The sequence below is a fragment of the Pseudomyrmex gracilis genome, unplaced genomic scaffold (assembly GCF_002006095.1).
Source record: "Pseudomyrmex gracilis isolate BER0280 unplaced genomic scaffold, ASM200609v1 scaffold_85, whole genome shotgun sequence".
NCBI lineage: Eukaryota > Metazoa > Arthropoda > Insecta > Hymenoptera > Formicidae > Pseudomyrmex > Pseudomyrmex gracilis.
This window is the reverse complement of record NW_018020669.1, coordinates 259,779-273,297: the sequence shown is the minus strand read 5'-3', so window position 1 is coordinate 273,297 and position 13,519 is coordinate 259,779. Positions and strand designations below refer to the sequence as shown.

At 42.8% G+C, this 13,519-nt stretch overlaps 1 protein-coding gene across 1 annotated transcript in view; it reads right to left on the bottom strand.

Moving 5' to 3' along the window:
- LOC109855264 overlaps positions 1-10,144 on the bottom strand; it is a 261,852-nt gene extending 251,708 nt beyond the window's left edge. Inside the window, exon 1 of the mRNA XM_020429317.1 lies at positions 9,719-10,144. The gene's annotated coding sequence lies outside the window, so the exon portion shown is untranslated. The remainder of the gene's footprint in view (positions 1-9,718) is intronic.
- Between the last annotated feature and the right edge of the window lie 3,375 nt (positions 10,145-13,519).

Below are 13,519 nucleotides of genomic sequence, written 5' to 3'. Positions count from 1 at the left end.
CGAACACACGGAAGGATGATGTATTTACCGTAGCGAGTAGGAGGGGAGGGGAGGAGGAGGGAAAGGGCGGGGAGAATGAAATTGTCGTCGCGGATGTGTAATTTATTTACGGCGAATTTGTATTACATCCCGCGCTCGCGCGCGCCCGACTAAATCCTATTTCGTCGTACATAGATCCGTGGCACTCGAGGACGGGTTGGATTTCCGTTCTCACTCCCGCGCGCGCGCGCACCGGCGAATTCGCCGCGGGAGTAATTCACCTGAGCGTAAACAATCGATAGCTCGGAATAAATCGCTCTCGATTGTGTTGTCTGTTAAATAAAAGAGATTTCACAGGTGCGTGTCGCGCTGCCGTCTCATCATTTGTAATTTCGAAAATCAAAAGCGCGTTCGCTTCTTCTTTTTAATTAACGTATTCCTAAGAACGTACTCGCCGTACAAACGCATTATATGTCCTTAAATATCCTGAAAAAAAAAAAAAAACTACTTTTTATTCCATCTTTCAGTTTTTAAAAATTAACGAAGTTACAAAAATAAACTCTTTCGCGCGGAAGATTTTACGTAATTTCCTCCGGTGACGACGTAAAAAAAGCGAATTGCGGAAGAGAATATCCGGAAACCAAAAAATAACAACAATATTGTTGATATTCTTTATACGAAAAATAATAATAATAAAAATAAATCTTTACTTAGAAGATATCGGAATCTGTTTTCGGAAAATTCGTCGTGGAATTTTCACGACGTTGTTTCTCCGAGCGGCTGGCTTCTCTCCGTAGCTGCTCACATTTTGGTCAACGAGTGCGGTAGGGAGAGAAGAGGAAGAGTACGGGCATCGTGTTTTCGGTTTGGCAATATTCCGCGTGGATCCGTGTATCCACGCCAGTCTAAGTAAGCCTTCCAGGTCCCGAAGGAAACGTTTACGACCAAGTTAGCTGCTAATCCTGGCCATAGTTATAGTCATTAAGCTACGCTTAAACCGACGTTATTGCGTGCATTAGTTTCCGACCGGGCTTTCGGGTATAGTGCCGCTCGATTTCGGCGCGGCGATATCGTAGTTTATTTCACGACCGCATTACGGAAAATTCCGGCGAGGAGAGGTGGAAAGAAAAGTGACGTTCTCGCAGAGTGGGGTTTGTTTTCTCGTGGATTAATTGGAACAAAACTATATCCAGGTGATTGATGTTCGATCGAAAAGATTGCGCGAGTACGTACGTACGTACGTATGTATGTACGTGTAACGTCGCACGCGACGAAGCTACAAAGCGAAATCGTTCATCGGCATCTCGCTTCATTCGCTTTTCCTTCTTTCGAAATTCACCATCTGAAGGAGTGTGCATTCGCGAAAAGGACAGGATTCGCCAAAGGCTGCTGCAACGGCTGCTGCAATCCTTCCGTGCGATAATCAAAGGAAGACCGGGCGCGCGTGTACGCCCGCGCCGGTCCGTCGACACAAAGGCAATCAATAATCACGAATTTCAAATCGAATCGAGGGCGCGTCGTCGCCTCGTCTTTCTTGGCCGCAATGCACGGAAACTAGTCGCGGCACTTCGTTTACTAACATCGATTGATTTTGATTTGACATTTCAATAAACCAATCGAGAGCAACCGGTCGAAAAGTAGCAGGTAGTCGTTGAACGTAACGCGCGCGCGCGTGCTAGTTTCCGGAACACGACAGATCGCATAATATTCGCTCGATTCGCATACTCTCTCTCTCTCTCTCTCTCACACAATCTCTCTCTTTCTCTACCTCTCTCTCGTGTCCCTCGGCTTTCTAGCTGTGCACGAGAGAGCGTAATTCATTTTGAATTTACAGATTACGAGGTTGGCTGAATCACGGGGATTTATGGCATTTGATGGATGCCTGTTTGCGTCCCGCGCGCGCAGAAAGCGGGTAATCAGTTCGGCTTTGGCAATACATTCGACGGCGTCGCATGAAACATGCACAGAAAATCGGTCCCGTTATTCGATGCACGTGGCGCGCGAAATTTTCGAATCCGCTGCGGCAGCGAATCCGCTCTCCGACTATCTTCTTGCGGTGCTAGCCGATCAAGAGATCGATATTTTGAGAGAGAGAGAGAGAGAGAGAGAGAGGGAAAGAGATAGATAGAGAGATAGATAGATAGAGAGAGAGAGAGAGAAGAAGTGAAGTGCATTTAGAAGCATTTTAGCCGCATCGTTCGTTATTCCCCCGATCATTTATCCCCCGCGCGCTACCCCGCGCGTATCCGCGAACTGATACATAATCCGCCGCTCATCGACGGCGGCGGCGGCGGCGGCAATGGCGCCGACCGCCGGGCAGAGAAAAATCCACTTATAGCCGGCCATCGGTCCGTCGTTTCAAAATTAACTCTAATCTAGGATCAGACCGCTTATAAAGTGCGGCGGAGATTTATGAAAAAAAAAAAAAAAAAAAAAAAAAAAAAAAAAAAAAAAAAATGAAAAAAAATGGAATCTACCGACGGCTCGGCGAACGGATGTGCTCTAATTGCGCCCGACGACGGACAGGCTTTCTCGCCGGATAATTGTACATTATTCCACGTCGCGGATTTCGCTTGGCGCAGCCGGAATTTGTTATACGGTGGAATAGGCTAAGAGCAGCGCGAGAGGTAACTTTGCGGTGAAAAAAGTTTTAAGACCGCTTAATGCTTAAGAAAGTAAAGCCGCGAACTCTTTCCGCTGCGCGACCTCTCTCCCCCGTCGTCGCTTGTTGATTATTTCCGCAAACGCGTTACACATCTCGAAAGTTTATTTTTAATTTTTCCGTCCGGAGTCTTTGCAAGGTGTTTACATGTATTTAGAAATAATTTGTTTTTTCGTTAATGAAAAACGGCGATCAAAAACTATCGCGCAAATGACGCGATAGAATATCTTTCGTTCAATCTTCAGGAAGGAGGGGACAAAAAAGAAAAAAAAAAAAAACAAGAGAAAAAGCTCAGTCTCGATATGTATGTAAAAACTTTGTTGCGTGATATTGTCGCTGAAATAATAACGCGCAAACCGGCAGTTCTCGTTCCGGCATTTGCGGCTTTTGTTACTTTGTTAGCAGAGGTTCATATTTTCACCGATACATTCGCCATTTATCTGATAAACGCGTGTAGGTAAATCGAATTTTACGAACGGGCTTTTGAGGTCAGAAATAACGGATATGAAAGCAAGGAAGCTATATAGAGAAAAGAGAGAGAGAGAGAGAGAGGAGAGAGAGGAGAGAGAGAGAGAGAGAGAGAGAGAAAGAGAGAGGAAGAGAGGGTAAGCAGGGTATTATCCGCGAACGTAATGTCGATCGACTGATATAAATCTCGATTACGCGCCCCGGAATATCGAGGAGGAAGAGAAAGAGAGAAATGCATGTGTATACGTGCGAGCGCCACGCAACCAATATAAAATAGCACAACATATTGTGTATAAATTATGACGTAAACTGTGAATACCTAATATCACTCTCGTTTTACTCGGCCCGACCGACGACGCCATTATCGTAATCGAGATGGCGCGATAAAGTGCAAATTGTTCTCCCCTCCTCCTTCTCCTCCTCCTCCCGATCGTAATCTCTTTGCCATATCAGATTGATCGCACGCTATACCATCGCGCCAATGATTCCGCGCGATATATACGTATAAGAAACATCGATTTTCTTTTCTTTCGAAATTATTTCAAACTCGGTTTCCACCGTGTACGTATATGTATATACGTATGTATATATTGCGCAAAATAATCACAGATAAGCTGAGACTCACGAGGGGACGCGGGTGCAGTTTGTGATCATGCAGCCAAGCGCTCCGATTGTTGTTTAGAGTTTAGTTGAACAATGTTGAGGTAACGTTCAGGACGAGCAAAAGCTCGTCCATTCAAAGCAGTGTGTCGTAATATCAAACTATCGTTAACCGTTATCCGACAAAGTGCCATCAATTTCTCGTGTGTAGCGGGGAGGGAAGGGGGAGAGAAAGAGAGAGAGAGAGAGAGACGGTCTTTATGGTTTTCGCGCGACAACAAAAACGGACTCGGTAAATCTTCGGAATCAAATTCGAGTGGAGATGCTCGGAAAATTTACGAAGGTACTAAAAAGCATTCGTATTTGTTATAGATCGCGATTTTATTATGCCGAAGAGGGAAAAGATATTCTTGAAGCGTATAGCCGAGTAGAGACCGACACGGTAAACGAATAGCGCGAGTCTGCCTCATTATATCCATTATTTCTTCTCGGTGCTTCTCTACTCTTTGAAGAAAATCCTACGTTTCATATATCCTTTCCCTTTTTACGACGGGCGGGGCATTATACGACAGTGTAATACGAAACTGGCTATCACGTACACACACGTTCTCCTCTCTCGCTCCCTCTCTCTCTCTCTCTCTCTCTCTGCTGTGTTACATATGCGCCGTATAGCTGCCTGTGCTCCGCTGAAACCGCTATCAAGAAGTTCTTTGCAGCGTAAAATACATGCTTAATAACTGCTACGTATATTATACGACAAAAAAAAAAATTAATAAATAAATTTAGAAAATTTCATATCAAGAGGATGGAGATTTGAGACAAAAGATATTGGCGTTTGTCTTCGATATGGCAAACACAATCGCAAACTTACGATCAATATTGTTAGAAAATATATATTAATCAAATATGTAATAATCACGTTAAGCGAATATAAAATAATTAAATTGAACAAAGTCGCGCGAAAATTTAATTGAAATTTACAGACAAAAATATAATTTAATGCACGGGAAAATTATTTGTTCACATTATTCCGAATATTCTTTGCGCGCGCGCACGCGCGCGCGACAATTCGCGCAGCGTAACGAACAAACGGGGGAATAAGCGCGAACAATAAGACGCGAAACTTCTTGCGAATGCACGAAACGCGGCACCGCCACATGTCGCGAATTGTCTCGTGCTCGCGGTTTCCGGTCTCCGGAGCGCCACCATGAAGATACTAGGCGAGCTTGAGTACACCGGCAGACATTCGACCGCCTTCTGCCTCTCCTCTATTGAGGGCGGGTGTTCCGCGGAAGGATACGATAGAGAAAAGGCTAGGCCGAGCTAAAGGAGATAAAGGGAAGAGAGAAAGAGAGAGAGAGAGAGAAAGAAAGTGGATGCGGCACGAAGCGAAAGAAGAAGGAGTAAAAGGAGCGTGGAAAGTGGAGAAACCAGGAGGCATCATCCGACCCCTCGGCTCCCCAGGCGCACCCCTTTGCCATCCCTTCCTTTTCTCTTTACCTCTTGCACACTCTTCCGTGCACCACTCCACTAGACCACTCAAGATACTCCTCTTGTGCTTTCTCACTCTTTCTCCTTTTCTCTCTCTCTCTCTCTCTTTATCTTTCTCGTTGTTCCTCCGACCCTGTTTCTCGCACTCCCGTCTCGTTCTCTATTTCGCGCGCCGTGCCTCGACTTTATGCGTATCGCGCCAAATGGGGTTAACTTCGCTTCCGCGGTGGTGAACGTGCGCGCATTAGCGGTGAAAATTATTGTTAACTTACTGTTTAAAAAAAAAAACAAAAAAAAATCAATTAAATTTTGCGCTTACAAGTATTGAAACAAAAACTTTGGGTGTGTATCAGCGGTAATTACTCGGTGAAAAAAATATATAGAGAGAGAGAGAGAGGAGGGAGAGAGAGAAAGAAAGGTCCGTAAACATTTTTACAGTGACGCGGAGTTAATCCCCGAAGGTAACCCCATCCGACAGTATATGCGTGCTCAGCGATTCAGCCCCTTTCATTAAGAACGTTAATGACGGTTACCGTCGTCGTTACCGGGCCGGCCAACGACCACAGTTGCGCAAGATCTCTCGGATAGTGAGGCGGCGAGTAAATTTAGGCGCGTAATTAAATACGCGCGTCGGCCCTGATATTATTAAAGTTACAATGCAGAAGTGTATTTCATTAACTTCCGATATTGGCGTTCGCGCCGATCGCATGCGCGTCTACCGAACGAACGAACGGACGAACGGACGGACGAACGGATCAATTTACGTTGAATTTATTGTGCCCCGTTGTTGCCCTGCTGTGTTTATAATTCAACGGTACATCGGGTTAATATTAAATATCGAATTAGTGCGTTCAATCAACCGCGAGCTCGTCGAGCGCTTTGTCGGAAATTTATAGAAATTACCACTATTTTTGAGCTTTAATAAAGGTTGCGCACGGAGATACGAGCGGAATTTTATTCGAGTTCGCGTTCGCCCAACATGGCCAATTTATATCTGAAATTTATTTACACATCACCGCGCAGTGACTGAATATCGAGCATAAGTGCGTCCATATTACCGCTCAAACATCACCCCCAGCCAATTTATTAAACAACGGCGCAATTGGTTAAACGATGATGTATCCTGTTAAAAATTACACGAACTCACTCGTCCGAACTCGGTATAATTAGGAATTCTTAACATAACGAAATAATAATGATCCTACTGAAATGAAGCTAATTTTGCACGCAGTCCGGCTTTAATTTCGCCGACCATTATTACTATTCCGAGCTCAAAGTAATTTCAACTTGATGCGTAGTTACGTTGTAATTTATTGCTATATTCTATACGATTCGATGTTTAAAAATGCACATAATAATTACCTATCAGACGCAATTCTAAATAAAGTGTGCATGATTTCACATTTTATATTGAATCAGAAAACTCATCTAAACTCTCAATACGCACACACACACACACACACATGTGTGTGTATTGAAAGTATCAAAGAAAAATGATATTTCATACGTGTAATTGAAACAAAAAATTAATTTTTCAACGTATGAAATATTTTTGGTTTATTATCTTTGATGTCTTTATTAAAAACGCTTATGTAAAAATCATTGTGCACGTCAAAAGCACTACGCGCGCACAAGTTTGAATTAAAATTCAATAATAAAAAATTACTCGATTTTCTATTTTTTTCCTTTTTTTTTTTATTTTTTTCAAACGGCAATCGCCGTTTTTTGTTGTTCGACAGTAATACGTTTAGACAGTTAATACATTTTATCTTCGTGCGAAGGGAGGGAAGGGGATGAATAAACGACCGCGAAATCAGACCGCTGCGCGTGTTCGAAGTTGCCGAACTTTTTTTTTTTTTTTACGCACGATATCAAAAGACTAAAATTGCGCTCATTTGTCGCGCCCTTTTACTACAGAATCTCGTGCCGCGAGGTCGTAACATCGCGCGCGGCTATAGTTACTTTGCTTCCACGAATTTGTAAACACGTCCGATTTTAATCGATGTCTGGCCAATAAAGATACGAAAAAGAACGAACGAAAGAGCCCTTCACTCGCATCGCTCACGCACATCCCGGCTTTTTATAGAGTTCCCCCCCAACGATCGCGGTTTTACTAACCTCGTTTATTGCACTTGAGAGCAGTCGCGCTCCTAAAAACTCTCACGCAGCAATTATTTTTTTTAACTACATTACACGTATATCTCTTTTTATATGTATCACGCGATGAAACAAATTAAAAAATGTTAAAACGACAGAAAGTAATAACGAGAGCTAATTATATATTAATGTTTGCATAAAATATCTTTTAATTACATTATTTTATTAATACATGAAAAACATGTGTATATTTGCGTTTTGTAATAATATATTTTGTAAACACGTAATGTTTCTCTAATAATATAATAACGCGCACCCGGTGAAATTTTTGTTTAAAATACGAAAGAGCGTGCCAATGAAAATTGCTCATATTTTTCACATATATACGTATATATATATATATATATATATCTTGTAAACGTGTATTATTTCTCTAATAATATAATAACACATATCCGGGCAAATTTTTGTTTAAAATACGGAAGAGCGTGCTAATAAAAAACTGATCGTATTTTATTTATACGTTAGATATAGGTGCACACACGGTATTCGGATTTTTCGATAACGGAGCGCGTTGCTGTTCCGCGTCGAAAATCCGGCTAATTCGTTCGTGCAAGAACTCACACACCGCGGAATCGGCCGTACCGCGCGGGGAATAGTAATATCGAGGTGGTCTTAACCTCCCGTCGTATAAGTAAGATCTAATGAAGCAATTCAACTGCAACCGCAGCCCACTTCAAAGTTTTGAGAAACACCGTATTGTACTGCCAGTATATTACAAACTGCAACTCGGCGGCCATACCGATACCGCGGCCCGATTATATTTCGCGAACTATTAGACTCCGAACGATTGAGCACGCGATGCGCAATATGAAACGGCCAACATCATCGAAAACACAAACGAGAGCGCTGCGCGCACTTTGTGCGTAATTGCAACGCGATTATTGAATTGTCAAATTTCTCGATTTTAGTTTTTCTTCCGCACGAGTTTTCACGAAATATTAACGACTCACCGCACGTAGAAAAAAAAGTGCAAAATTGTTTAATTGAAGAACAGAAATATTGTTTTGAAGAAAACTCTGGATAGACTATGATTTGTAAACTATCGCCGGAAACACATGCATCCTTTGCATACACATATGTACGTATTCAAAACGTGCTAACGCACAAGTGAAACCAAATTTTCATCAGAACTTTTTCAATATTTTTGTTCGCACGTATGTACGTAGGATACCGGTGGTATTTGTCAATCAATAGGTTTTGCTGAAAGAATTCAACGTTTTTCTAGCTTTATTGAATAAGAATGAAACGTGGAAGGGTTTTATTTTTTGAAAAAAAAAAAAAAGAAACAATTGTTATTAAAAACTAAAATTCTAATTTATAAACCATCGGCAAAAATAGAAAATTCTTTGCATTTAAATGTGGCGGTATATACGATGACATATCGCGAATGCCGAAAACTTTTATTAAAAAAAAAATGTTCGATTCTTTTATCGAGAAACGTGGGGAGAAAGAAAAAAAATATTCTCTCTCCCCGGTAAAATAAAATATTTTATACATTAATAAAATTAAATTTATTCTCTCTCTCTTCATACATTCGTTAAATATATACGAGGAATATACAATTTCGTCTAAATTAATCTTAAGTCCGTAACTTAAGGTTAATGCAATCATTATTAACGTGATTGTTTCTCAAGTACATTTTCAGCGCGAAAGCACTTAAATTATTCGAGCGAGTTACTTTTCAAACAGTCTCTCTTCGAAATCGATCAACTTTCGATAAACTTTTGACGTCTGTGGTAGACATTACGTCGAAATAAAGTTTGTTTGTTTTTTATTATTTTTTTTTTTTTTCGATGTTCTAAGTTCAGTGTCGAGAACTTTCTTTTCATTGCATCTTCCGCGGTAAATCTATTTCTGCGTTTGTTCAACCGACAAAACGTAATATTGTTTCCGACGCGCCAAAACACGCCAAAAAGAACGATAAAAAAAAAAAAAAACTTCGTCGAAACTTTCACGCCGTTATTTACAGTTCGATGTCTAATTTAACGTTCAATTATTCCGAATCGGTTATCATTAAAAATGACTAAAAAAACCTCAAAAACTTTTTATTTTTATTTTTTTTTTTATTATCGTTACCGTTTCATCACTACGAAGCGCGTAAAAAAATACAAGCGAGAAATATATTTGTCGATAAAACCGTTCGCGCGTTTTAGCTAATTGTTACGTTAAAAGCCAATTACTTTCCGCTTCACTCTTCATTCACGAAACAGTCGGCAATATAGTCGAAAATTGACCATCGCGGCAACGGTCTTTCCGCGCCCGCGACCGCAACGTATTGAGTAACAATTACCGGCCGCAAAATCGGCACCGGTGTGGCCCGCATTGGCGCGGCGATAGACAGAAACGAACGGTACTCACCTCATCCCACGTCGTTACATACTCGAGACTACACTCGGCCTGGCCGACGATTAAGTATATTTCACGAGAAATGGAGATTCGCAAAAAGGGAAGATGCGCCGGATCGGGCCGATTGGTTGTCTGGTGTGTGCGCGTCTGTCGTTCGCGTTGGAAGGTCGTGCCACAAAAATCCGTTTCACTCACCACACCTGGGACGCGCGCCACCGGCTTAGGACTTTAATATTACGGACGAGGGTCTTAAAATGAAAAGGTGCAGCGCACGCGACGCGCTCTCTCGCCTTCGCGTGTTGATTCGCGCGCGCCGCGGAGGTGGGTGAACTCTTAAATACTACTGGCCGCGGCGTAAAGACCGACGTGCTTTCTCGCCGGTGACGTCGAGTGCCGCGCGAAACTCGAATAGAGCAATAAACGACGTTCGTACCGCGGCTCGCCGATGCCGACTACCGACGTCCCTCGCCGGTGATAGCGAGCGCGGCTGTCGGCGCGACCAACCCTTCGACGCGCGCTTGCGCACCATCCACCTCTAAACGCGCCACCGCCACCCTCTACGCCGTCGGCCACCCTCTCTTCTCTCGCAACGTACACCCGCAACCCCCTCGTCCGCCAATCACGACTGCTTTTACAATGCCTCGAAAAAGGTAGTGTCCGCAACAAAGGGCAGAGTGCCTTTTCCGGCGGTGTTTTTTCCCAGAAAAGGATGCGCTCTTACCAGTACGTGTCAAAGGCGGGAAATTTAAATGATAATGAAAGAGCGACACGGGGGAACTACTACGACGACGACGACGACGACGACGACAACGACGCGTTGCGTCCGAGTGAAGGATCTTGCGTTACCTTCCTTTGTAACGGTAGACGAGAAAACCTTCTTCCGCAAATCTCTTTTTCTACCAGGTGTATTAGCGTCATCGAGTTATTGACACATGCATGTCAAAACGGAACGCGTCGAGGAATGACCGTGTTGCTGACAATCTCTTTGTGTTACGGGAGACAAGCCGAGCGAATAAGTTGGACACCGAAGGTCGTTTCCTTTCTCGAAGGACATTTTCAAGAGCAATAACACACACACACCCTTCTCGTGATACGCGCGCGTTCTCACGTCCCGCACATAAGCCTCCCCCCCGTATCGACAATGATCATCCCGAGAAAAAATAGAAACATACGATCATATAAAATTATATGTAAAGTGATTAGATCGCGCCAAATTGATCAATATGATCGTATAAGATCAGATTCGAAATTTGACGCGGGATCTGTGATCACTTATATATAATCTCATAACGATCATGTTTCTGTTTTTTCTTCTCGAGGCATATACATTACTGACACGTGTCACTTCGACACGTACACTAGCTCTAAGTGGTTTTCCGAATAAAGTCAGCGCGAAACAGAAATCCGAAAGTTAACAAGTCGCCATAAATCGAAAATATTGTTTCGCGGCAATTCAAATGGGCGTTCGTGTTAATTTTGAGATAAGCCGAGATAAAAGAGAGACGCGAGAAATCCCGAGAAAAAATAAAAACATACGATCATATAAGAAGTTACATATATATTGTTATATATATCATATAAGTCATGAGTGATCAGATCGTGCCAAAGTTTGAGTCTGATTTTATATGATCATATGAAATCAGATCCGGAATCTGATCACTTGTGTATAAATCTCATACACTTATCACATTCGATTTTTTTCTCGGGGCGTACATCATTGACACGTGTCACTTCGACACTCGCTCTAAGTAGTTTTCCGAATAAAGTCAGCGCGAAACAGAAATCCGAAAGTTAACAAGTCGCCATGAATTAAAAACTTTTTTTCGGCGACTCAAGTGGGCGTTCGCGTCAATTTTGCAAGCCGAGATAAAAGAGAGACGCGCGAGAAAAAATAAAAACATGTGTGTGTGTGTGTGATCTTATATATAAGTAAACAGATCTCGCGTCAAATTTTCGAAACTGATCTCATATGATCATATAAAATTAGATACAATCTCTTTTATATGGTCAAATGTTTCTATTTTTTCTGAAAAATTGTTATAATAAAATCAATATTTTATTTTCGACCGGACACGCTCGTTCGCGACTGACTGGTCTGTCTATCTCGTCGTTTCTTTTTTTTTCTTTCTCTCTTCCAACAACTCCCTAGCTAGCGCGACGTCGTTCAACTTACACAGATATTTAAAATCGCTTTTACAATATAAAAGTCTCTTCACATCTAAACCTGTCTTACAATTTTTTTTTTTTTTTTTTTTTACGAGACATTATCGGACAGTATTATTTTTTCTCGAGAAAAAAAAATGTCAGCATCATGAAATCAGATTCATGGCGAAATTCATTAATTATGCAGATGCGATACGTATATATTGGCTTGGTATTATCGCCAATTCTCTAGGTTGACAATAGTGGCGAGCCCGTAGATAATTAATGACATAGCTGGCATTAATCAATCATGTAAATGCTATTAATGTCCAACAATCGCCTGCAGCACCAACTTCGTAAAGATTAAATACACTGTTATAATTCGGCATTAACGTACTCGCGCGTTAATTTGCGAGTAGGTATTCCGGATAAGCTTCGCGTATTGGGATGGCCAATAGGCCGCTGCTTTCCCGTAGTACAATTCGTCATCGGGAATACGCGCAGCAGTCCCGTGTGTGTGTGTGTGTTTTTTTTTTTTTTTTTTTTCAATGAAAAAGAACGATTATATCGCGACGAAACGCGCGCGCGCGCGCGTTATGTTATCGAGCGAAAGGGCACAATCCGGAAGCGCGTCGATGACCCAAATCGGAATTTATTAGAATACGAGGTACAAAGGTTACGCGCGGGAAGAAAAATGGAGGTGCGGCGGAGGATCGTGTCTGGCCATAAGCAGCGATCTGAGATAGTGGGCGGACCGCGGCTTATAAGATATAGCCACCTCGTCGCGTACGACGTGTATGTATATACACACCGCAAGAAGTGTATCCGAAGAAGAAGAGAAGGAGACTCGTCTTCTCGTGAAACTCTCCGCCGCGCGCGTGTTTGTACGTTATACGTATGTACGTATGTACGTGGCGAGCTATGACGGGGAGATAGTGAAATGTGTAGTGTGCGGGCGCGGCACGGCACGGCCGCGTTGTATGCGCGGGCGCGGGCGTTGTCGGGAATTATTCGCGTTCGAGATAACTCGACTTAACGACATCCAACCGGGCTGACGCTTCAACACGCGTGAAACACGGAAAATTGCGCCGATAATGTCGCGCTCCTGTTATTCGCCGGATTTTATCGCGAATAATTGACCTCGAACCAGCAGCGGCGAAAACTCTTGCGACACCGAATTCGCGACGTTATGTTGAGCGCGAGAGGCAAGTGCGAGGCGAGAATCCGAACGCGATACGATCGCTGACAAAATTTGTTTCGACGCGCCCACAGTCCACAAGTATATAATTTTCTCGAATGTCGAGTTTTGCATATTGCGCGAATTAATGGATTAACTAATTGTTTAATTAAGATACAACCCACACCGTTTCTCGATAAAGGGTTGTAACGCCGAGCGGGGAAACACAGCGCGCGGAGGTGGGATTATATCACGTGATAACAGAAAGAGGTATACACCAGGCAACGCACTCGGTATTAGTTATGCTAATTGAACCTACGTGCCGGGGAAGCGCAAGCGACTCGATCGCGCACATATACATTTGTAAGCCGGGCGTTTAATTCCCCGTATAGATCGCACCGTCGCGATACGCCCGCGTATACTCCCGCACCCGGTATAAATTCAAACGCGTCCGGCGAAATGAGCTTTTTGTTGTTTCCTTTCCCTTTCTTCCT